This window comes from Camellia sinensis, chromosome 9 (assembly GCF_055761805.1).
Source record: "Camellia sinensis isolate YWXY chromosome 9, ASM5576180v1, whole genome shotgun sequence".
Taxonomy (NCBI): domain Eukaryota; kingdom Viridiplantae; phylum Streptophyta; class Magnoliopsida; order Ericales; family Theaceae; genus Camellia; species Camellia sinensis.
This window is the reverse complement of record NC_138969.1, coordinates 16473922-16485968: the sequence shown is the minus strand read 5'-3', so window position 1 is coordinate 16485968 and position 12047 is coordinate 16473922.

Genomic DNA, 12047 nt, shown 5'->3' with positions numbered 1-12047 from the left:
GAAAAAAGATGGGTCGTTGCGGCTGTGCATCGACTACCGCAAGTTGAATCGAGTTACCGTTAAGAACAAATACCCTTTACCCAGAATAGACACTTGTTTGATCAACTTAGAGGGTCTTGTTGTTTTTCGAAGATAGACTTGAGGTCGGGGTACCACCAATTAAGAGTCCGGGAAGAGGATATCTAGAAAACGGTCTTTCGTACGCGTTATGACCACTATGAGTTTCTTGTAATGCCATTTGGTTTGACAAATGCACCGGCTTCTTTAATGGACTTGATGAACCAAATTTTCAGGGAGTACTTGGATCACTTTGTGGTCGTCTTCATGGACGACATTCTAATTTACTCGACTTCCGAGGACGAACATGAGGCTCACTTGAGGGTAGTACTTGACTTGCTTAGAAAACACCAATTGTATGCCAAATTTGAGAAGTGTGAGTTTTGGCTCACCGAGATAAAGTTTTTGGGTCATGTTGTGTCAAGTGAAGGGGTAACTGTAGATTCTTCGAAAATAGATTTTGTACAAGATTCGGAGCACCCTAAAAATGTCTTTGAGATCTGAAGTTTCTTGGGATTGGCAGGGTACTACCGGCGTTTTGTGAGGGATTTCTCTAGACTAGCTGTGCCTTTGACTAGGTTGACTAGAAAGGGGTTTAAGTTTGTGTGGAGTGAAGCTTGTGAAAAATCTTTCCAAGAGCTTAAAACTAGATTGACCACAGCACCGGTGTTGATCATTCCGGAGAGAGGTTTGGGGTATACCATCTATTGTGATGCATCTCGGGATGAGCTTGGTTGTGTTTTGATGCAAGAGGGAAAGGTTGTAGCGTATGGTTCATGTCAATTGAAAACTCATGAGAAGAATTACCCCACCCATGATCTAGAACTAGCAGCGGTAGTGTTTGCCTTGAAAATTTGGAGACATTACTTGTATGGTGAGAAGTTTGAGGTTTTCTCCGACCATAAGAGCTTGAAATATTTGTTTTCCCAAAGAGATTTGAACCTATGCCAACGGAGGTGGATGGAGTTTTTAGAAGACTACGATTTTAAGTTACACTATAACCCAGGGAAGGCCAATGTAATGGCCGATGCCTTGAGTCAAAAAGTCGTGAGTAGTTTGGCAAGTGTGGCGATTCGGGAATAGGTTATGTTGGGTGAAGTTGGCAAGTTTGAATTGCAATTGGGTGAATCCAAAGAAAGTGCAACATTGTTTAGTTTGAGTGCTCAACCTGTCTTGATTAGCAAAGTTATAGAGGCACAACAAGGAGACCGAGAAATAAATGTAATCCAAGATAGAATCGCCAATGGGAAGGAAAAGAAGGGTTTGAACATTCACTCTGATCAGAGTGTGCGCTACCTAGATCATTTGTTTGTGCCAGAATCTTTTAGGGAGGATATGCTTCTGGAGTTCCATCACTCATGCCTTGCAGTACATCCGGGAGGCACCAAGATGTATCATGACCTTAGTCATCAGTTTTGGTGAAGGGGTATGAAATGGGATGTCGCATCCTTCATGTCGAAGTGCCTTACTTGTCAGCAAGTGAAGGCCGAGCACCAGAGACCAGCGGGTTTGTTACAACCCTTACCAATAGTTGAGTGGAAGTGGGAACACGTCACCATGGATTTCGTAGTTGGGCTTCCTAGAACACAACGGGGCAATGATGCCACTTGGGTAATTGTTGATAGGTTGACTAAGTCCACACACTTCATTCCAATGCGTACTAGCGACTCAGTTGAGCACTTGGCAGAGTTCTACATTAGGGAGATAGTTCGGCTTCATGGGGTTCCAGTAACTATTGTGTCTGATAAGGATCCTTGTTTTACCGCCCGGTTGTGGCAAAGCCTTCAAGAGGCATTAGGAACTAAGTTGACTTTTAGCACTACTTATCACCCTCAAACCGATGGGGAATTGGAGTGTACCATTCAAATCTTCGAGGACATGCTTAGAGCTTGTGTCCTAGATTTCAAGGGGTCTTGGGAGAGGCATTTACCATTGATTGAATTCGCCTACAACAATAGTTATCAGACTAGCATCGAGATGACACCATTTGAGGCCTTGTATGGCCGACCTTGTAAATCGCTAGTTTGTTGGACCGAGGTAAGGGATGCACCATTGTTGGGTTCGGAGATTGTTAGGGAAACAACCAAGAAAGTTGCTCTCATTCGCAAGAGATTAGCCACAGCACAAAGCCGACAGAAAAGTTAAGCCGATAAGAGGAGACGACCCTTATCTTTCGAAGTGGGTGATCATGTGTTTATTAAGATTTCACCTAGGCAGGGTTTAATGAGGTTTGGCAAGAGTGGTAAGTTGTCTCCGAGGTTCATTGGGCCTTTCGAGATATTGGAGAGGATCAGAGAAGTGGCATATCGGTTGGCCTTACCGCCATAACTTTTAGGGGTTCACAACGTGTTTCATGTGTCAATGCTTAGGAAGTACGAACCCGACTCTTCTCACGTGTTAGATTGGGTTGATTTGGAGGTAGATAAGGATGCCTCCTATGAAGAGCAATCGGTTCAAGTTTTAGATACACAAGAGCAGGTGTTACGGGGCAAGACCATACCATTAGTGAAGGTGTTGTGCAGACACCATGGCATTGAGGAAACAACTTGGGAGAGGGAGGCGGAAGTCCGCTCCAAGTATCCGGATTTATTTGAAGATGTTTAGTTGTTTACTTTAGATTTATTTGTAATGTTTATTTTAGTTCTTATTTCCTTCGGTGTTGAATTTCGATTGTTCCGGAGGGTGTGCGGGTGAGTCCGGGGTGCCGGGGACGAAGTTGAATTTTTGGGTTGCTAGGACAGGGCTGCATGTGCGGGGCCCTAGGCTGCACGCGTGGAATTGGGCCACTTGAGTGGTGGGACCGCACGAGCAGTGGAGGTTGACACCTAGAAAATTGCATTCTGAAAATCGATGCACGAGCGGTGGAGGTGGGGCACTCGAGCGGTGAGGGAGGCTGCACGAGCGGCCAACTGGGCAGTCTGAGCTCTGTTTTTTTTTAACCTTTTGGTCCGAATATAACATTCATTATACACATTTTCCTCTCACTCAAAACCCTATTTCTCTCCCCCTTCTCTCTAGAAAACTTCCTCAAGCTTCAAAACACTTTGATTTTGCAAATTTTTGGGTCAAGATCTTCATCATCTTCCTTTAAATCTTGAAGATCCAAAGTTCGGGCTTCACTTGGGTGGTGGAAATCCAAGGTTTCTCTCATCCTTAAGGCTAGGGTTTCATCTCACCTTTCATCAACAAGCTTGAGGTAGGGTTTTCTTGAGTTATATATACAAGTTTTGCTACATAGATTTTGATTTAAGAGTGTTCTTGAAGTTTTGTGTTAATTTTTAATTTTTGGCTCAAAATGTAGAGATTTTTGAATATGAGTTTGTACCTCAATCTATTTTCTACTTCTTGAGAGTTTCTCCTCTATTTGACTCATGAGAGATGATTTTGATGGAGTTTTTCTTGGAAAAATGATGGAGATTTGTTTTTAATGAAAACCCTAGGAATTTGGGGATTTTGGTAAAATGGGAAATGTCTTTGAAATTCCTTATTTTCTTATGTTAAGAGGATGAATGAGAGTGAGTTTCATCAAATGTTCAACAAAATAGCAATGTATTTGATGCATGAGAATGAGATGTTATTTTATCATTGTTACTAACACTTGAACTTGTGATGTTGTGAGATGATAAATAATGAGCTCCATGGATTATGAGAATTGAAATCTTGATAGTTGATGATTGAAAATTTCACATCGTTTTTGAAAGGACTAGAATGTTAAGAAATGAGCATGTTGGGAAGTTATGACTATGTGTTGATAACATAGGGTGACATGTGGTTATTTTGCGATAATGGCATTAAAGGAAGGAAAGATGTCGAAATGTTGTGATTTATTACCTATTGCATCATATGCTCATTTAAATTTGTATTCATTATTGTACATCTTGGCATGAGTGTTAAAAATGTTTACATTGGGAAAGATTATATTGTAAAAAGAACTATGAAATTGTTAAAGGGGTAAATATGTTGGTAAGTCCGATTAGGGGGTGTAGTTAACCTTGGTAAGTTGGCTTGAGTGTCTATGGTGAAAGACCAAAAAATCGCGCGGATAGGTGTCGAGCCTTTCGGTTAATACCGGTAAAAATGACAGTTTGGTAGTACTTGTAGAGTCTACTTGCAGACACCAGCCTAAGGATTACCAGTGTCGTATTTACCGCCCCTATTGATTTAAATATTGGAAATTTGTGAAATTGATAAGATTGGAAAATATTATGATGAACATGATGATTTCTAAATAGTGCATTGAAATACAACTTTCCTTCATTTTTGGCACTTGCATGGCTTTACATTTGCATTTTTAATGTTGAGGGAATTTGCATAACTGTATATACTTTGTGAGAATTCTCTACTGGGCTTTATGCTCACCCTTATGGGATTTGGTGCAGGTAAAGACGTTGTGATCCCGCCGAGCTAAGGATGTGGATATGTTTTGGTGAGAAGTAGATCACTCTTTCTTTTGTTGTAATTTTTGTAAAGCCTAGGACTAATTTGGTATGGGTTCAAGAGACCATTTTGTGTAACTGGGCTATTGCCTTGGAAGATGTAAACCCGTAAGGGTATTTCTTTTATTTTTGGAACTATATGTCTCACGTGTTATAGATTCAGGTGCTTTATTATCATTGAATGTATAATTGCATGTGGGATCCTTGTATAAATGTAGACATCCCCGAACATCCCGAGAAAAATCCCGTTTTGTTCATTGGGCTCACTACAGTTTGGACTCGATGTCACGGTTCTGAATCTAATCCCACAAAGTGCAATGCGAGGCCGATAAATCACCAAAGAGTCCAAATCTGGCAAATCATTTTGAAAAACTGATTTTTAGAAAGAAGTGCCAAACATGGACTGCTTTGCCAGATACAGAGTCACCACTTAAATATTTTATTTTGGGAGAATTTAGGAAACCCTAACTCGTGCCTAAGGCCACGTGTCTGTCATCACCAAAGTTGCCTCGGCTCGAGAACTTGGGTACGATTGGGAAAGGTCATGCAATGAGCACCCCCGCTCGCCCGATCAAAGATTGGCCACTACTAAACATGATATCTTGTTTTTGAAAACATATGTGCTCTTATTCCGGTTTATTAGCCTAGAATTGCTACGTGATGCGCACAGCATACAAGTATAGACTAGATCGTCTAAGTTGGAACAAAACATCTCATGTTTGTTTTTGAAAGCGGTTTGCTACTCGCCAGTAGGCTAAAATGCGGATTTTGCTACCCTCAAGTGGGCTTAGAAAACATGGTGATTTGTCACTCTCAAGTGAGCTTAAAACTCGCAATCGATGAATTGTTCCAATTTAAATAATCCAACATTCACCCACAGGCATTCAGGCAAGTATATCACTTAAGCAATTAGCCTCATGGCAAGCATGTTATCATGGCAGTCACTCACACACATGCAAGGATGCTAAAGCATAAACACTCACCGAGTACTCCGAGCCAAAGAAAGAAGCTAATTAGAAATCATGCATGAATCCTAACTATGCTGAGATGCCTAATGCAACACATGCAACAATGCAACTAAGATAGGCTCGGCTATTCTAAGATGGCATATGAGATGCTACAGGTAACATGTATTCAACTTGGAATTGAAATAGAATGCAGTTAATATGATGCGCCGAGCTTGGTGCATGCAAGACAGATGAATGGATGCAATCATTAGAGCATAAGGATGCTAATTGAAACATGCCCTAAAACTAACCATCATAAGCTGGTAAATAAAAGGGAGAAAGACGTGGGGTTGGAAGACATACATCACACACACGCACACTTATTACAACATTGCCCTCTCTCGGAGGGTCCGAATAAATAATACAGAATCGAATTAATTAATTATTACACAACACTAGCTAATTAACAAATTAACTAAACTAGCATGCAAACTATGTAAAATGGGCTGCCTCAGCTCTGCTTTGAATGATAAATGATGCATGCATGCTCGAGTCGCCTTGTCAGGAAATCCATTGCGATGCCTCGACTCGCCTTTATTTGCAATTGATTTTAGAAAGTTGCACGAGGCTCCAGAGAGATGAAACTCCACCCAGGGAAGCTGTGGGAAGGCTGTCGACCAGCTATGGACAAGGGAGACCACCTGCCGACCACCCTTGGTGGTGAAGACCAGAAAAGGTGGTCGACCTGCCAGAAAACCTGGTCGGCCGACTAGTTCATTCTTCTGGTTTCTGCTTTTTCTGCAACAAAGGCAAAAGAGAGAGAAGGCAAGGTATTTTCAATATATGTGCGCCTGACCATTCTCCCCGTCATTGCATAAGCTCTAGCGAGTGTAGTCCTCAATCCTCGGGCCATCAATCACGCATCTCGATGCATGATGGCTGAGGAGTCGAATTGCACGGCTCAATGGGACATGAGTGCACATATAAGCAACTAAAATCAACAACTTCATCATGGATAGTCAAAAGTGTCGGCAATCGAGAATCGAGGCACGTTTCATCACTTGGAGTATGAAACGTCCCTCGTTTTTCGTGTTTGGACTAACTCCTATTCCAAACACAATGCAACAAGTAGAATGGCATGCACAATGCGACCTCAAGCATGCAATCCTAAGGCGATGCAACCAAGTCATGCAAACATGCAAAGGATGACGTGCAAACATGCAAACTAGCATACGCAATGCTACGAACTAACAATGGCATACTCAATGCACATGATACTATATGTCATACACAATGCACATGTGAAGACTATCATACACAACGAAGTGAACAAGGCATGCGCAATGCAATGATCAAACATGTGACAACGCGGCATACTCAATGCTATGAACTACTATGGCATACTCGATGCAAAATGGACTTAAACCAAAATGAATGGGTCTCAGCCACACCCAAATCAGTGGCCATACATGATGAAAATGAGACAATAAAACACATGCAAACATGCAAGATGCAAGGGCCCAAAGCCTAGGACACAAGATACAACTGTATGAAAGCATGGAAAGGATGAAATATGGCATACAACAACACATGTTCCAGCTCTGAAATGACATACAAGATGGTCCCGAATCATGCAAACAACTCATGTCATGCATGTTGAATGGCTCAAATACCGAAACTAGTGAAGTGCATTACACTAGAGGTATGCAAAGCAATGCCCAAATGAACAAACCAAACCCAAACAGTCCCTATGCAGGCCCGAAATAGTGGCAAAATGGACTAAGATGATGGCTTGAAATGCACAAAAATGAAGCTCATGCAATGGCCCATAAATGAGGTGTACAAGCACAACTCTCAAACGCATTTAAAGAGTGAAAAACAAGGGAACATTGCACAAGTATAGGCTTTGAAATAACATGCTCAATGATGCCAAGACATGGAAACACCTCAAGTTAAGCATGCAAGGGGCTCCAAAACTCAAGGCTATGTAAGGATATTACACTACAAGTATGATGGCAAGCATTATTCGACCAAGAGGCCTCAAAACAGAGCTAAGGCAGCCCAAAATATGAACAAAATCAGCTTGAAGTATGGCCAAAATATGCTAGAATCAATGGCCAAAACAACATGCAATGTAAGCTAGTGAGCATGGTTTACACTACAAGCATGTGAAGCATTCAAGAGGCCACTAAACCAGCCAAAGATAGAGCTATGATATGCCAAATAATGACCAAAAACCCACTGAAACATAACCAATACATGCAAGAATGACATGCTCCTTTGATAAGCTATGAAGAGGATTATTCTACAGATGCAAGAGGCAAACATGAGGTGACCAAACCAGCCCTAGACAGAGTCTAGGCAGGTCCTAAAAGTCACTAAAAATGGCCTGAACCAAGGCTAGGAAGTATGAAAATATAGGCTCCTTGGAAAAGCCAAATACGCAAACAAACAAGGCCAAAAGAGAGAGGGTCACCCCTCTCTGATTTTGGCCCTCAAAACAGCATGCCAACCACTAAAAATCCACTGGATTTCAGTGGCCAAAAGGCCAAGAAAAGGTCAACACAAAGGCCTTAAGGCATGGCTCAAAACAAGACTAAATGAAGCATGCAAGAGGGTAGATGACCTCCAACAGGAAAATGGTGTTAAACAAACATGAATAATGCTTAAAAATAAAGCTTATTTTAGTTGACAACAGACCTCAAATAAGCATGCAAATGAGGCTAAGAGAAGGATCAAAATAATGCTTAAAAAGGGAGAAAATGAGTTACCCTTGAAGCTCAACAAAGATAGCAACTTCTGGACCAAAAACCCAGCTCCTTAACCCCTGGAAATGACCTCCAAGAACCTTAGGTTGATGGTGGAAGTGTTAGGCTATGAGGTGATGTGCAAAGGGCCAAGAATCACACACTTTGGAGCTCAAAATAGTGAGATATAGAGAGGGGTATATTCTTTTGCCTTCACCAAAATCTGAACCCTCACAAAGGAGGGGGAGGCCTTCCTTTATAGAAAAAGGAGGCCAAAGCTTCTCAAAGAAGCTAAAAACCAACGCCAAAAATCCTCCATACGTGTATGAAGGATGCAGTCTGTGCCTTCCAGCTGGCATAGCTGGCAATAACTCACAGAGACAAAATTGGAGGGAGCAGGCCGACCAGTTAAGGTGGTCGGCCGACCAGGGTGAGTGGTCTCCCTCAAGGAAAAGTGGTCGGCCAACCTATTTGATGGTCTCCCAACTGAGTGCAAGCTAGTGGTATGGTGGGAGACCAGCAAATGTGGCTCAAAAATCAAGGAGACCAGTTTCCCGACAAGAAAATTGGCTGGCGGGGGAAAAGTTGTCTCCAAGGAGAAAAGGTGGTCTCCCACCCTTGTACCACCTCCCAAACAAGGAAAACAAGGTCCATGCCAAAAATGAACCAAGACGGATGCAAAACGAGAGTTCGGGAGGCAAAGCGCACGGTCAGGTGCCTCGAAAACTGGCTGTTGAGCACCGAAAGTGGCGTGTGACCACAAAAGTGGTCTCCCGAGCCACAATGTCCCTCTAGACAGAGGAAACAAGGTGTGTGCCAAAAACCGTGCCAAACGGAGAATGTTAAGCGGTCCCGAAACGAGGCGCGCGGTCGACGGCTCCGAAAATCGAAAACTAGTCTTCAAACGGGAACAGTGGCCTGCGACCACGAAAAGTAGCCTATGGCCACTGAGAGATGGTCTACAAGACCTCTCCCTCCCTCCGGGAAGAGAAAGCAAGACCTGGTCCGCAAACTGAGGCAAAGCACAAAGAATCCCGAGGTCCGGGGGCAAGGCTCTCAGCCAAAACTCTGAAACTTCAAAACGAGCACAATATGCGCAATCACCGAGTGCTCAATCGATGACGTCTGAGTCTTAAGGTCGGTCAAAAATGAGGTGTCTACAATAAACCATGGAAATCTTGATATAGAAAATGGAGAATGGTTATAACTAATGAATGTATGTAGTTGATGTATTATTCATGTTGGGTTTATTTCGGGGCGTTACAAAAACAAAGATGTTAAACAATCATATATGTGAGTAAAAATGAAATAAATTGATTTTGACACATGTCACAAAATAGTTCTTATATAGGAACAAGATTACACCATCCATTTGGGAAGACATTGCCTTCATAGCAAAGTTTCGAAAAGTAGTTACGGTCGCCGTAATGGTTGCAGTGGCGGTACCACAATTGCGAGGTGTAAAGGCTGTAACATAACGGTTGCAGTAACCGGAACTGTAACTTTTTTTTTTTTTAATTTTCACACAATTTCAAAGAAACTTGCTAACTTTATAGTTAATAATTTATATGTCATAAATCCATATAGCATCTCTTATTTTTATTTATTTTGTTATTAATTTTTATATAATATAGAGTTCATGGCTTATAATATAGCATAAGCTTTTGATTTTTGTAAGCTTTGGACTTTTTTTTTTTTGGAAAAGAATTTGTGTAGAATGTGTAACGATGTGCAATAGCCCGTTACGGTACCGTTGCAGCCGTTACATAACACTGCAATAGCCGTTACATGTGTGAATTTTCATCACACAGTAAAAGCGGGTGTAATAGGTAGCGTCTACTGCCACAATCGTTACGTAACACCACTTTCTAAAACCTTGCTTCATAGCAAGAGATATGGGTCAAAATCCCAACAATCGTAAGATTATTAAAAAACCAAAATCTAGGAAGCACGGACAAAGGACATAGGATGCAGTGATTTCAAAAAATGGAGACCTAGACAAGGTGGGGACACAACAATAAATAAAATAAAAAACAAAACAAAACAAAACAAACAAATATTTCTATTTGTTATGTAGTTAATATTGCAACTTCAGACAATTTAATTTACAAAAAATAACATTAATTCAATATATAAATTCACCCTTAAGTTAAGCCTTATCGTCTTTTTTATAGGTGATCTACCAATTTTTTAAATTTAAGAAAAAAGTAATAAACATTCAACACCCAACTTCCATAAAAGCACTAAAGAAGAAAGGGAAAAAACTAGTTGTCGTAAAGTAATAAACATTCAACACCCAACTTCCATAAAAGCACTAAAGAAGAAGGGAAAAAAAACTAGTTGTCGTGTCCCAGTGTGCCCCTAACGTGTCCTCTAAAAACAAATCTATTAATAAAGGGACGTACATGTCCCCACCGGGTCCCTGTGTTTAACATTAACATTGCTATGACACTTATTTTGAAGTGTCAATGCTTCAATAGACCATAATATAATCTCTACTGACATCAAAAAAATAGGCCTAATGTAGCAATCCCGGTTTCAATCCTTCTTTCATGTTTTGCCACTTCGACTAGGCCGGTCGAGGATCGAGCTCCCTGGTCAGCTCACGGGGGTCCAGGGGGCAGCACACTGACGGGGTCCAGGGGCAACGCCCCCAAAGCAAAAATGAAAAATGCATTTGAAGTTGCTTGTCCGCTCGAACGGCTGTTTATTTGCTCGAGCAGAGAATATTTGGTTTCAGAAGTTTGACCTGTCTGCAAAAGTACTAAGTTAGAGTATTTGACGCTCGAGTGGGGCTTTCCACACTCGAGCGGACCATGTTATATCAGTTCGTGAATCTGATATTTCATATCACTTTTTCAATCCTCTCTCTCTAAAACTCTCCAGAATTCCAGATCGGGAGCTTCTCTCTCTAGAAGTCATCTTCTCCTTTTGATTTCTCTAAATCCATTGTGATTTAGACCTAAGTTCTTCACCAAAGTTGGTTATCATCTCGAGGGCTTCGTTGTGTACGGTGAAGATCGAGTTTCGACATCGTTGATTTTGAGAATTTCATCTCATTTCTTCTTCAAAACTTGAGGTAGGGATTTTCTTAGAGTTATATATATGTTTTTGCAAGATCTATATGATTTTCGAAATCATCTTTCAATAGCTTTGAAACTTGATTGTTGATTCAAGAAGTTGAGCGATTTTGAAAGTGGGTTTGTCTCTTGTTCTTTTAAAATGATCATATGGGTTTTTGATCTTCGTTGATTGAAGAAAAGATGATTTTGGAAAGTTTTCTTTCAAAAGATTTGAGTTGTATAGTTTTGGTGAGAAAACCTAGAAATTGGGAATTTTTTTTTAAGAGACATGAATGATATTTTTATACTTATTTTGTGTGTCAAAATAAATGGATCTTTGAAAATTTTCTTATTTATATTTACATAAATGATGAATTTCAAGGAATATGAGAATTATTGTTCATTTTGGAAATTATTGTTCAAAACGCTGAAATAGTCTTGAAATAACTAATTGTTGAGGATACTTGAGAAGAGAGAATTGTGTTATTCCTTGGAATAAAAGTATTTATATTCATCTTGTGTTATTGGCATATCAATTCATTTGGTTACATTAAACTTTGAAAGTTGATTTGAAAACTTGCATTGAGAAAAGAATGTTGAGAAACAAGTTTTCATGGAATGATTTTGGGGTAAATACGTTGGTAAGTCTTGATAGGTGGTGTAGATGATATTGAATAAGTTAGCCTGAGAGTCTGGGGTGAAGGACCGAAAACCCGCGCGTATAGGTGTCGAGCTTTCCGGTTAATACCGGTAAAAATGACAAATTGGTAGCACTTGTATAGTCTACTTGCAGACACC